This window comes from Schistocerca americana, chromosome 4 (assembly GCF_021461395.2).
Source record: "Schistocerca americana isolate TAMUIC-IGC-003095 chromosome 4, iqSchAmer2.1, whole genome shotgun sequence".
NCBI lineage: Eukaryota > Metazoa > Arthropoda > Insecta > Orthoptera > Acrididae > Schistocerca > Schistocerca americana.
Genome location: NC_060122.1, coordinates 115,987,816 through 116,002,596, shown reverse-complemented (window position 1 = coordinate 116,002,596; position 14,781 = coordinate 115,987,816).

The following is a 14,781-nucleotide window of genomic DNA, read 5'->3' as shown; positions in this document are numbered from 1 at the left end:
TGACTTCCATGGCACTAGAGCATGCGCGGGGGAGGGGGGGGGCTGTTGAGCTAAAAGCAGTAGAGGATGACAGAGATTGGAATAAATCCAGCAAATAATTGAGGACGCGGGTTGCAAGTGCTACTCTGAGATGAAGAGGTTGGCACATGAGAAGAATTCGTGGCGAGCCACATCAAACCAGTCAAAAGACTGCCGACACAAAAAAAGCGGTCTAGATTCGACGCATAAAACTGCACTGTGCGTGTTCCTCTTTCGTACAGAGACAAACTATGACAGAGTCCTAGGTATTTGTAGACAGGGAAACCTTTAACACCCCTCCATATTTGGATGACTACTGTACACTGTTGTGTGTGTGTGGGACTTAACTGCTAAGGTCATCAGTCCCTAAGCTTACACACTACTTAACCTAAATTATCCTAAGGACAAACACACGCACCTATGCCCGAGGGAGGACTCGAACCTCCGCCGGGACCAGCCGCACAGTCCATGACTCGGTTTGGATGACTCCTGCAGGCACTAGAGCCGCGCCATAGCCTACCTTCAGGCACCTAGGTCCCTCACCACAGTTAATTTCTCTACAGGTACATGGTCATCACAGCCCCTCTTACTCAACGGCGGGTGCATCGAAAGTGGGGCCAAACTGGGGTGCCTTACAGGTACCCTTTGCTGTTTTATTCACGCGCCTCCCCTTTATCAGACCAGAAGAGGTCGGGTAGCAGGATGGCTGAAACAGCACATTCATCCTTTACTGTTGCATTTCAAGTTCAAATTTCGTCGGATGGTTTTCAACGGTCACTAGTGATTCCACCCTGTACACCAGAGCGTTCTGCACTGCACTGCGAAAGTCCGCAGGTCGTGGTCAAGTGGCTGTGTTCGATTCCCGGCCGGATAGGGGATTTTTTCCGCCCGGGGACTTGGTGTTTATATTGTCCTCATCATCCCATCATCATTTCGGGAAGTGGCGAGATTGGAAATGGAAAGATTTGGAAGTTGTACACCGCTGATGACCCCGATGTCGAGCGCCCAACGAACCTACATCTGCACTGTCGTGATCACGTTCAATGGGGTGGCTGGTCTACGATGTCGTCAGAAGAGTTGGTTCGTCCATGGACGTCAGCAATGTACAAGGTCATCATGAGCACCGGCCTGTTGCTCATCGCAATGCGAACTATCGTTTTTGACTTCCAAATGTGTGGAACCATCGCCTCAATGAAGTGACCCCGTTTATGATACAGGGTGACACACGGGAGACGGACGGTTTTAAACTGCGTAGTACTGAGGGCGTGGAGGTGGGAGGTGGTCGTGGTGGGGATAGTTCTGACCCACACAAGACGCCATTTCATTTACTCAGTCACTATGGAACAGTGGGACTTGCAACGTCGATTGTTTGTCTATGATAGTTGCCGGCCAGAGTGGCCGCGCGGTTAAAGGCGCTTCAGTCTGGAACCGCACGACCGCTACGGTCGCAGGTTCGAATCCTGCCTCGGGCATGGATGTGTGTGATGTCCTTAGGTTAGTTAGGTTTAAGTAGTTCTAAGTTCTAGGGGACTTATGACCACAGCAGTTGAGTCCCATAGTGCTCAGAGCCATTTGAACCATTTTTTCTATGATAGTTTCGTGAAAATTGGCGAGTCTATTATCGCTACGCAGCGATTGTTTGGTGCGCGGTTTAATGTCGGTCGACGTGGAGCTGTTCCGAGCCGTAACACAATCCTCAGATGGATGGAAAACTTCAGATCAACTGAAAACATACTGGATAAGAAGCATCCTGGCCCGAGACGCAGAGTAAAGACACCAGAAGATGTTGAAAGGATAAGGCAAGCGGCAGTCAGAAGCCCAGGACGGTCAGCTAGACGTCATGCTAGTGAGTTACGAATCAATCGTGAATCGGTTAGACGAATTTTGCATAAAGAATTAAAATTACATCCCTACAATATGCTCATTGTCCAACAACTTAAGGAAACTGATTTTGCTGTACGAGAAGACTTCGCTTACAGAATGCAAGTGATTTTGGGATCGAATGAAAATGAAATTTTATTGATGAGCGATGAAGCTCATTTTCATTTAAACGGGACCGTAAATAAGCAAAACCTACGCTACTGAGCTCCAGAGCATCCACACCTTATCCACCAGCGTCCTCTACACTTAGAAAAAGTAACAGTGTGGTGTGCTCTTGGCTCTGTTGGCATTATTGGACCTTACTTTTTTTAAGAGAACGGGGCCATAGTTACTGTTAATTCGGTTCGCTACCAGAACGCAGAAGATGACGAATCCCTTTAAAACACGTTTGGTTCCAGCAGGATGGGGCAATATCGCACACCACAAACGCTTCAATGATAGTTCTTAGACGCGTGTTTCCTGGGCGGATTATCTTACGTTTTGGAAATGTTCCTTAGCCTCACAGGTCTCCTGATTTGTCAGTATGTGACTTTTTCTGTGGGGGTACCTTAAGAACTGTGTCTATAACCAAAAATCATGAAATTTGGACGAGTTGAAGAATGCAATCATTCAAGAAATTGCTACCATCCCTGCAGAGATTTTTGTCCGTGTAATAGAGGATTTTGAGAAGAGACTTGAGTCCTGCCGTCGAAATGATGGACATCACCTTGACGACATGATTTTTCACAAATAACTTTGTTAAGTGAAATGGCAAATAATGAGCTTTGATGTTGTGTAAATAAACATGCATTAATTTTAAAATTGGCTGAGTATTATTTCATTAAAAACCGTCCGTCTCCCGTGTGTCAACTTGTACCTGCGGTTCAGACCTCCATCGCAGACGCCTGAGGAGATGGGGTGAAATGTGGGTAAGTGGGGCGGGAGGGGGGGGGGGGGGAGTGACGACCATCCCATCGGCAGACACGTCCACGGTAGCACTGGGCAGAATTGTGATGAAATTTCGCGCCAATGTAACATCATTAACCCACCATGCACCTTACATGCCTTCCTTTCACATGTTCTGAAACCTTGATGTTTGAAACGTTGCCGAGGCCGAGCGCGACGTGGCAGGCCACCATGCTTTTGCACCATTACAGAGGAAGATTGCAGGCACCTTTGAGCAAAATTTCAAACTTCTGCGTCGCAGTGGGAGACAATTACGGCGTTTCGAAAGAATGGTCTTTTACCTACGTTGCGCAGTGTGGTTTAAACCAGACGAATGGCTCATTTTTCAGTCAGAATTAACACAACTTTAACTGGAAAATCCGTACATCTTTTTTTGAAGATTTCTTATATAAATTAATTCTCTATAATTATTTTATTGGTAACTGTTTAAATCTTTACCAGAAACGTGACTGAATAACAGACTGTAACAATATCACCAACCGTTACAAATATCTGAGTAAATGCCGTTGCCTTTTTTAGGAACTGTTACCATTTTTCAATACTTTTGTATATCTTGTGATTTATATCGCCTCTGAGTAAAAATGTGAGTGTAATGATTATAGTGGGTTTTAAGCGAAATAAAATGACATCGGTTCCACAGTCCTCCACTGTGTCACTAATATATTAGTTATTCTGTATGATAACATAATCATCCCGCATTCTGCACAAGATAATTAGTCGTTTAGTGGCTGTAACTTGCATGTAGACCTCATTACCAATAATCACTAGTAACACGCTAGCGGTCAGTCTGATCACAATACGGATAAAATCTTACCAACTAGGAAAAATAGCGAGGCGCTTTCAAATGGGGCACAGTAGTTGAAGGCGAGATATGAAATGATGGCTGCATTAAATCCACAGACTATTTTACCTATTATTTCATGAGTTCAGGTAACTATATTATGAGAAATGCCAGCGAGACACTAAAATGAAGTTGCTGTTCCAGGACTGATTAAATATGCGAAACAAAAGAGGTGAAAAAGAACCATCTACTTTTTCCAGCGAAATACTTGGCTGCGAGCTGAACGACTTCGTTAAAACAACACATAATATATATAGTGTCTCGGTATTTCTGTTTCTCGATATTTTAATTGCGAAAAGAATTTCCTCGGAGTACATTTTATTAAATCATGCTCAATTTAGCAAATGTAGCGTTTATAAACAAGAAGAGTGAGAACTTTTCAACATTCAAATGAAGAGGCCATGGAACCGCCTGGCAAATAACTTCAACGAGTTCCGCTTCAGTTATTCAAACGGCTGAATTAGCATAAATAAGGAGCTGAAACTTTTTCCTCACAATGGAAGTTTTATTTAAATCAGGGCGATACGCGAAATGATGGAGTGCGTTAGCTCTTCGTGAAATTTCGTTCCGTCTGTGGATATGAATCCTCAAGCTGAGATGAATCGCCTGAGCTATACGTCCCAACTGTGTAATATCTCAGAGGTGTATGTTGGAGAATATTGTTCCGTGTCAGTGATAATGGATTTCTGCGAAGGAACTATGCCGGTACTGCCTTTTTGACTGATATTCAATTATCTTAGAGTGATGCTCTAAAAATATTCTTACGGCAAATAAACGAAATTTAAAAATAATGTAATTAGTGAAACTACGAGAAATGTTATTTTCACCTTTAGAGTTGATTACTGCATGTTGTGACCTACGAACTTTCTCACGCAGCCGATTAAGGACAAATAAGTTGATATGTTTTCAAAAGCCGACTAACTTCTATGAACAGCTGTCCTATTAACATTCAGAAGAAGATTCATTCTTATTAATTTATAATATATAATGAATACACAAGAAGGAAAAAACAGCTATCCCATCTGTTATAAACAAAACGGCAATATTTGCAGCAAGGATTTTACTCTCGGTTCTTCATAAGTTTCATCCTTTTATCGTTAGCTTATTCTCACAACATTTCTTCAGTGTGCGACTTTCACTCAAGAAATCCATTTCTCATATGTCACGAAGCCTAAAATACTTCACGGAGTACCTTGGCGAGCACGAAGTCTTAACTGATCAATGTCAGTGCCGGTGTGTCGCAGTGAGTCAAGTGAGCCATTAATAACTAAGACAGAATTAAGACAGAAAAGTAACGGACGAAAAGTTGGCATTACAGAGAAAATCAGATTATCAAACAATAAGCATTTAATTTATTCGATGTCAGTGACTGAAGAGATCATTAAGGGAAGCAAAGCAGATGAGACAATAAATATTAGAATACACAAAATAGCGTATTAGTTATCATGTCTCATTCGTTGGCATGTTCTCAGTCGTAAATACGTGTATCTATCTTTAATACGAGTAGTACCGTCACACAGTAGCAGTCAGTATCATGTGGTTTCTAGCATTGTTTCCACTTCTAATGCCTACCTTAAACTACATTCTGTGTTAGTTCCGCACACCTGTCTAAATAATAGCTAAAGCAGAACTGTTGTTTAGTATTAGTTTGTTAGTTCCCCGCCGTTTTTTTTTATTAAACATTAGTTGTAGCAATGCTTTTGTCCTTCCTCGATATTTAGAAAATACTAGTATTTGCCCTTCGTTCATAACCAGAAGTAAAAGTTTATAAGTTTTTACTGCACTGCTGTATTTAATTTAAAGTATTTGCTTGTGTTAATACCACAAATCAGAACGAAATCTATTATTGCACAACACTCAAAGCTCTACATTCCACAGTCACTTGAGGCCAACAATAAGCTCCTACGTAGCTACTCAGTGTTTCTAATAGTGGAGCATTAGTGTAACTCTGCTTTGGCAGCACTGACTTCGATAGTATTTCCATTGCTATCGCGCAGAGAAGGCATTAATTGTTTCTTGCCGCTAACATACTTCACATACGACCAGAATCTCTTTGGAGGTTTCGAGACAAAGTTTCGTCGTGGAAACTGTTATAAGCATCTCGCATTGAAGTCTCGGTCACCTCTTGTTCGCGTTGACAGCACTTTGAACAGTGGATGTTACATTTCAGATGTGTTACGACCTGTAGCTCTACCCTTTATTCGATCCCTGCGAAACCCTACATCTCAGCAGGATAATACACGACCGCATGTTGCAGGTTCTGTACAGGCCTTTCTGGATACAGAAAATGTTCGACTGCTGCCCTGGCCAGCACATTCTCCAGATCTCTCACCAACTGAAAACGTCTGGTCAATGGTGGCCGAGCAACTGGCTCGTCGCAATACGCCAGTCACTACTCTTGATGAACTGTGGTATCGTGTTGAAGCTGCATGGGCAGCTGTACCTGTACACGACATCTAAGCTCTGTTTGACTCATTGCCCAGGCGTATCAAGGCCGTTACTACGGCCAGAGGTGGTTGTTCTGGGTACTGATTTGTCAGGATCTATGCACCCAAACTGCGTGAAAAGGTAATCACATGTCAGTTCTAGTATAATATATTTGTCCAATGAATACCCATTTATCATCTGCATTTCTTCTTGGTGCAACAATTTTAATGGCCAGTGGTGTATTATTTTTTGGCCAACTGCAGAGCACGCCGGTTAATGAACATACTTAATGAACATACCTATGATGTTTCAGGTTCTTGCTACAGCACACAAAACAACATTATTTTAACTGTAACGACCTGGTATCTGTAAATATCATCTGGAAACGAAAGCACTGATAGTCTTCTTGTAGTGTGGCTCCGAAGACTAGATTAAACGGAAAGAAAACTATTCGTATAACACGTACCCGTTCAGTTGCACTTCCCTTATGGTGAAGTTTGCCTCTGCTCCCTTGTTCTACTAAAATCAGGACAATATTCGGATTCACACGCCTTCTGTTTGGCTCGGTGCAGTCGCTGACACCTCTTCCCCTCTGCTATTAATCCAGACATCCACACTGTTGCATATATTTCAGTCTCTTTCCTCACTTGTTTCTGACACCGACGGCAGACACTCTCACCACGGAACTGCTTCCTCGACGTCTAAACACATGTCCCACCATCCTGCCCTCCTCCTATGCAGTTTTATGCACACATTCCGTCCATAATCGATTCTGCGAAGGCCCTCCACATTTATTAACTTCTCAGTTTACTTAATTTCAATCACGCATCTTCTCAGATGCTTTGATTGCCTTTTTTAGTTGTTTTGTCAACGTCTAATATTTACTTCTGTCCCGTGTTGTGCTCGAGGGCTACATACACAGAAACTTCTTCCACAACTTGAGGTCTGTGTTCAGTGCCCACTACACAATTTATTCCACTCAACAGGTCCAGCAATTCTCCCTCACTTTCAATAAGAACACCAATATCGTTAGCGAATCTTATCACTGACACTCTTTCGGCCTGAATTTTCACCCCTCTCCTGAACATTCTACATCTACATGTATGTCTGCGTACATACTGCGCGAGCCATCGTGTGGTGTGTATCACTGCAAGTCATTACCTTTCCTGCTAATAGAGCGATAGGAAAACAACTGTCTAAAGACGAGCCCTAATTTCGTTTATCGTAATCCTTACGCGAAATGTACGCCGGCGGCACGAGAATTGTTCTGCAGTCAACTTGAAATGCCGGTTCTCTAAATTTATCAGTACTTTTCCTCGATAAAACAACGTCATCTTCCCTCCTGGGATTCCAGCTTCAGTTCTCGAAGCATCTTCATAACACTCACGTGTTGATCGTACCTACAAATGTAGCAGCTCGCCTCCGAACTGCTTCAATGTCATCCTTTAATCAGACCTGATGGTGGACCCAAACACTCGAGTAATATGTGAGAATTAGTGACTCTTTTGTGTGATACGCGGTTTTGCGGTCTTCTTTACAGATGAACCCCACTTTCCTAAAATTCTCCAAATAAACCGACGTCGACCATTCGCCTTCCCTACTACAGTCCTGAAGTGCTCGTTCCACTTCATATCGTTTTTCTATGTCGCGTCTAGTTATTTAATCGATATGACTGTGTCAAGAAGTATGATGCTGATGCTATAGTCGACCATTATGGCATTGTTTTTCCTGCTCATCTGCACTAACTTACATTTTCTTGCAATTAGAACCAGGTGCCATTCATCAGAATAACTTGAAATTATGCCTAGGTCATCTTGTATCTTGTTACAGTCACTCAACGACGACCCCTTCCCGTACAGCACAGCATGGTCAGCAAACATCAAATCATCTACCGGGCGATCAAAATGTCAGTATAAACTTGAAAACTTAACAAACCACGGAATAATGTAGATAGAGAGGTAAAAATTGACACACATGCTTGGAATGACATGGGGTTCTATTAGAACCTAAAACAAACAAAGTATTGCTAGACTCGTGAAAGATCTCTTGCGCGCGTCGTTTGGTGATGATCGTGTGCTCAGCCGCCACTATCGTCATGCTTGGCCTCCCAGGTCCCCAGACCTCAGTCCATGCGATTATTGGCTTTGGGGTTACCTGAAGTAGCAAGTGTATCGTGATCGACCGACAACTCTAGGGATGCTGAAAGACAACATCCGACGCCAATGCCTCACCATAACTCCGGACATGCTTTACAGTGCTGTTCATAACATTATTCCTCGACTACAGCTATTGTTGAGGAATGATGGTGGACATATTGAGCATTTCCTGTAAAGAACATCATCTTTGCTTTGTCTTACTTTGTTATACTAATTATTGCTATTCTGATCAGATGAAGCGCCATCTGTCGGACATTTCTTGAACGTTTGTATTTTTTTGGTTCTAATAAAACCCCATGTCATTCCAAGCATGTGTGTCAATTTGTACGTCTCTATCTACATTATTCCGTGGTTTATTCACTTTTCAAATTTATACTGACTTTTTGATCACCCGGTACATTCATGTTCAGAAAAAACAGCACACCTTAAAGTGACTAGAGATGGGACGTTCATAATCACACGGCATGTACATTAGTATGCTCTGCAGAAATAATTAGCATTTGAACCATGTCGACCTGCGGGTTAAGGGTCAACATCGATATCGGGGAAGAACACCACCTGCTGGCAAAATGTGCCGTACCGTCAGATCAGTGAGTTTGAAAGAGGGCGCATTATTGGCATGAGAGAATGTGATGCATCCATCCCGGCGCTTCCGTAACAGTGTAACACATCGTACACTACCAAGGGTGAGAGTCCACTGCCGTTTAATACGGCATGGGTTACGTACGCGTCGTCCACTTCTCCGCCTATTTTTGACGAATGTGCAGAAACATGCTAAACGGCATTGGTGTATGGAACGACGTCACTGTGGACAGGAATGGCATCAGATAGTGTTTTCGGAGGAATCCAGGTTCTGTTTGTTTAAAAATGATGGCCGCATTTTAGTTCGTCACAGACAGGGGGGAGCGGCATCGCAGTGACTACATTAGCACGAGATATACAGTACCAACTCAAGGCCTTATGGTGTAGGTTGTTATTGTGTACAACCAAAAATTACAGTTGGTGCGTGTCCAGGGCATTTTGACCAGTGCGACCTACGTGAATAACATCCTGTGACCCGTAGCCGTATCCTTTCTGCACAACATCCCTGACGCAATTTTCAGCAAAACAATACACGATCGCACGTTGATGCGTAAACACGTGTCTCCTTGGTGTCACAGTTTGTCAGTCTTTTGCGCTGGCCCGCCAGTCTAAATTGTTTGGGATATGGTGAAACGACAGGTCCAGCGCTATGACCTAAACACCACCCACCACAGGTGAACTTTGGAACCACGTGAATTCAGCATGCGTGGCAAATCTCAGGACACCGTTCGCACCCTATGTGGGTCATGCCATCACGCATGGAACCAGTTATCAGGGCCCATGGCGGACGCTGTGGCTACTAGGCAACTGGACACACGATGAACCAACATGACTGAAATGCTAATCATTTCTGCCGTCCTGTCCTGTCCTGTGTCCGCGGCTCGTGGACTTGCGGTGGCGTACTCGCTTCCCGCGCACGTGGTCCCGGGTTCGATTCCCGGCGGGGCCGGGGATTTTCTCTGCCTCGAGATGACTGGGTGTTGTGAGTCTTTCATAATCATTTCATCCTCATTCACTCGCAAGTCGCTGTAGTGGCGTTAAAGAATTTGTGGATCGGCGGTCGAACCGCCCCGCGAGGGGTCAAATGGTTCAAATGGCTCTGAGCACCATGGGACTTAACTTCTGAGGTCATCAGTCCCCTAGAACTTAGAACTACTTAAACCTAACTAACCTAAGGACATCACACACATCCATGCCCGAGGCAGGATTCGAACCTGTCACCGTAGAGGTTGCGTGGTTGCAGACTGTAGCGCCTAGAACCGCTCGGCCACAACGGCCGGGGCGAGGGGTCTCCCGGCCACCAATGCCATACGCTCATTTTTGCATGTCCTGTGAATATGAACGTCCTGTCTCTAGTCATCCTGTTTTTTTCTGATCGTGAATGTATGTATACAGAGAATACGAGCGGTCCTATCACATTTTACTGGCGAACTCACGACGATCGCAGACGAAGAAAATATACTGGGTTCTATTACACAAGAAGTCTTCTAGCCATTCACATATGAAGAGCACAAGGCAGGAATTTGTAGCTCAAATACGGCCGAATTTGTAGGTGGGTGTACACAGCAAGATTGCTGGCAGTTACTAAGTTATTTGCCACTTTATTTTTGTTGTGCACGGTAAAACCCATGAACGTCATCTGTGTTCACGGCACATATGATGAGAGTCATTTCATAAGGCTGGCAAAACCTGCTTGATCTCCAGTTCAACGTGCTGTCTTCATTCTTTTGTTTACTTTGTGTTTGTGGTCAGAAAGTTGCCAAAAGTTATAGCTTGTATTCTTGGTGGTAGTTTCTGTGAAAATGATCGAATTAAGTGAGTCAAGTGTGGATGGTGATTGTGAAAACGTCAGTAAACCTAGCACAAAGAAGAGAAAATCCCATGGAAAGTTAAGACATGTGATGAAAAAACTTAAAGCGTGTACTCACTAAACCTGGCCCGATTGCAGATGTTTTGATAGAGTTTGTGAAGGTGAAAGAAAAAGACTAATTTCTCATTTTAATAGTTTAGAATCTAATGATGCTCAGTCCACATACTTGGCTGGGTTTATCAATGTTTCTGACGCCAAAGAGCGCAGACCAAGAAAGCGTGAAAATGAATCACGTTTTAATGATAAGAGCTACACCTACAAAGTAATAATAAAGGATGGTGATAATTTTATTGACACCCCTGCGTGTTATAAAGCATTTTGTCTATTTTTGGTGTAACTGGGAGAAGGGTTCAAACTATTCAAACGAGTCTGAAAGAAACAGGTGAACCCTGTAGTGTAACGACGTAAGTTTTGTATAAATGATTTTCTTTTGACATATGACCATGTGCAGACTTCGTCACCTACGTCAGTTACAAAACACTTCAAAATTATTTAAATTCTTTTTAAAGTGGTCGCTGAATAGTTCTTGAACGAAACTGTAATTAAAACATCATCATTTGAGTCGTATGCGCAGAATTACGTCATTCAGTCCAATTGGTTTGCGCAAACTTCTTTCAATTTAGATGTCGTTTGTTTCTTCTCAGAAATTATATTAGTGCAAGTTACCTGCTTTAATAAATATTAGATCCACATTGAATAAACTTTCAAGACTCAAACTCGCGATGAACGTTGTCAAAAATTAATAATCTTGTCAAATAAGTTAGTAATAGTTCTTCCTTAACATAATTCTTCATAAACAAATTCTCGGAACACGTATTTAAACTTTTGTAGTATACACTAGTTTATTATCTTCCTATATACTACATATAGACGTGAATCTGAGCCTTGACAAGATAGGACTGAACATTTACAACATGATTAAACGTTTTATGACGTCATTGTTGTAGAAACATTACAAATTCTTATTTTTTCAGTTTTTAGAAGCACGACGCAACAACTCGGTTTCAGGATCTTCTTTTGCTCTTTGGCTGTCGACCCGCGACGTATAGTGGCCAGCAATTTTCTCTCTGGTCCTGGCAGTGAAAATGCTGTCTCCGTTCGTTGCACCGCCCTCTCCGTACATGAAACATAAAAATAAATACAAAACTTTAGATAATTCACAACCATTACAAATATTACAAAATACATAAACAAAACACTAAATTAAACTTATATTCACCTGCAAACTGGGCTGACACTGGTGGATGGGTGACGCTTCAATTTCACATCCCATTAGAGCCCCCAACAGTCAAGAGAGGAACGTATGGCCACGAACATTGTAGGACCTCAGAAGAAGTTAAGCAAAGCGTCACTGATCACATTGCATCGTTTAAGGGACGTACAAGCCATTATAATTTTGATAAAACTGAAAAAAACATACTTGCCAGACACTTTAAATTTGAAAAAATGTACACATTGTACAAGACAGGTAGGCCTAGGGTGTCCTATGAATATTATAGACAGATATTCGTATCTAAATTTAACATAGCTTTCGGATATCCCAGAAACGACACCTGCAGTGCATGTGACAGGTGCCAAGCAGAAATATAAGCTCTAAACCTCCAGCTGGAAGAGAGTAATGACGACAAGGGAAAAGCAAATATTTTAAGCAGCATTAAGACAAAACAATGTGAGAATGAACTACACTTGAGGAAAGCTGACACGTTTTATGTCACAAAGAGAAAATGTAGGAAAATTTCAAGGAAAAGGAAGGATACTAAGGCACTTACCATTGATTTTCAAAAAAAATTTTAGCTTACCTAATTTGACCACAAATGACGTTTATTACCGCCGTCAATTTTCATTGTATTTGTTCATTGTCCACAGCCTATCTACGGGAAATGCAACCTTTTTTGCTTCCCCAAAAACATAAGGAGGTAAAGGTGCAGACGAAGTAGTACCGATGTTGCACTATTATATCTTCACAATGTTACAGTCCAATGTCAAAAACTTGTACATATTTTGCGAATATTGTAGCGGACAGAACAAGAACTACACCATTTTTTGCTTCTAGACTGCATAACAATCATATTCCCTATTCGTGGCCACTCTTACCTAGAATGCGATAGAGATATGGCTCTGATAAACGGCAAATTTCCCGCAGAGATACCAGAACATTGGGTAAATGAAATAAAGAATGCCAGAGTAAAGCCTTTGCCTTTCACTGTGTTTGAAGCTGACCAAAACCTATTTGGAAAATGGACTGCTTTTTTGGAAAATCACTATCACAAGAAATGCCAATTTGCCACACGAACAATTCGTGAAATAAAATTTTCAAAAGACTATTGTAGGTTAGTTGAACACAGATCATCTTACACTCGGTACTTTCTTATATCACCGATCCTGACACAAGCTTTCAAGAGAGACAGAAGACCCTGGTGATAATACGTCCTTCTCTTTACCACCAGTTCTGCGTGAAGGTAAGAGAAAATGACTCAACACTTTACCTTTGCTTTCACATATCAATAATCTATAGACCAGCAATGAGTTACAGAATAGTACCTCATAACAATAGTATAACCTTGAAAATAATGAAAACTTATCAGTGCAGGAAATATTTTTGCCATTATTGCAACAGATACTTAGTTAGGTTATTAGATAAATTCATAACACGCTATATAAGTAGGTAGGTTACTATTTTATGACAAAAAGCACCAGCAGGTTCCCTTGTTTTAGCCCAAAAGTTTGCTTATTTCCAGATCTGATTAAACGAAAACCTGGAAAGTACCAAGACCTGCAGCACCTGAAGCAGTTTTGCAGTCCATCCGCTCAAAAGTACTTTGAAGAACTTCCTCATTGATAAAACTTAAGTTGTAAGTAACAGTATTAAAATAAAATCTATATGGGCCTAACGTGTTAAAATCTAGAATATTATAAATCTTATAAAATAAACAGTAAACAGAATCTGTTTACAGGTTACAAGATCCACTGAAGAAACACAGAAAGATAGTGGACTTTCTACCAAGTTTTTTATGACTACCATCACTTTTACCATGTTTTTTGTGTACCTATTTAAGTTCTTAATTAATAAAGTACATTAAAATACAAAATGTGTTTATTGTATTACATTTATTACCTAAACAAATAGATATAGAACAATAAAAATGTTGTTGTGTTAATTATACGGTGAACGTTTATGATATACGAGGGACTAGAGCAGAAAGTTAGTCGTCCTGAAAAGTTACAAAAAAGTGACTATCATCATTTTTGCCTTGTACTCTTCATATATGTGAACCTATTCCGCAGCTCGTACTTTTGTAACAGTGTGTAGCGGGGCACCATTCAAACGCTTTCTGGAAATCTAGGAATACAGAATCTACCTGTTGCCCTTCATCTATGGCTCGCAGGATACCGTGTGAGACAAAGGCAAATCGACTTTCGCACGTGCAATTTTTTTCTAAATCCATGCTGATCACAAACTTAGTAATCACAAACTCCTTTTTTAAACATAAGAACATTCACCGGTATACTTGGGAAAGCTGGGGAACCAGATCTGTCATTGACTATATAAAAACAGATCAGGAATTCAGGAAGGCTGTGAGGGACACACGTGTAATCAGGGGATTCTTTGATGACACTGATCATTATTTAATCTGCAGTGAAATTGGGATTGTGAGGCCGAAAGTGCAGGAGGTCAGGTCCATACGTAGGAGGATAAGAGTGGAGAAACTTCAGGATAAGTAAATCAGGCACAAGTACATAACAGCGATCTCAGAAAGGTACCAGTTAGTTGAATGTAGTCAATTACAGTCATTGGAAAAGGAATGGACAAAGTACAGGGACACAGTACTAGAAGTGGCTAAAGAATGTCTTGGAACAGTAGTGTGTGAAAGTAGGATGAAGCAAACAGGTTGGTGGAATGACACAGTCAAGGCAGCCTGTAAAAGGAAGAAGAAGGCGTATCAAAAATGGCTACTTACTAGAACTCAGGTAGACAGAGAAAGTTATGTTGAAGAAAGAAACAAAGCCAAACAGACAACTGCAGCATCCAAGAAGAAATCTTGGGAAGACTTTGGAAACAG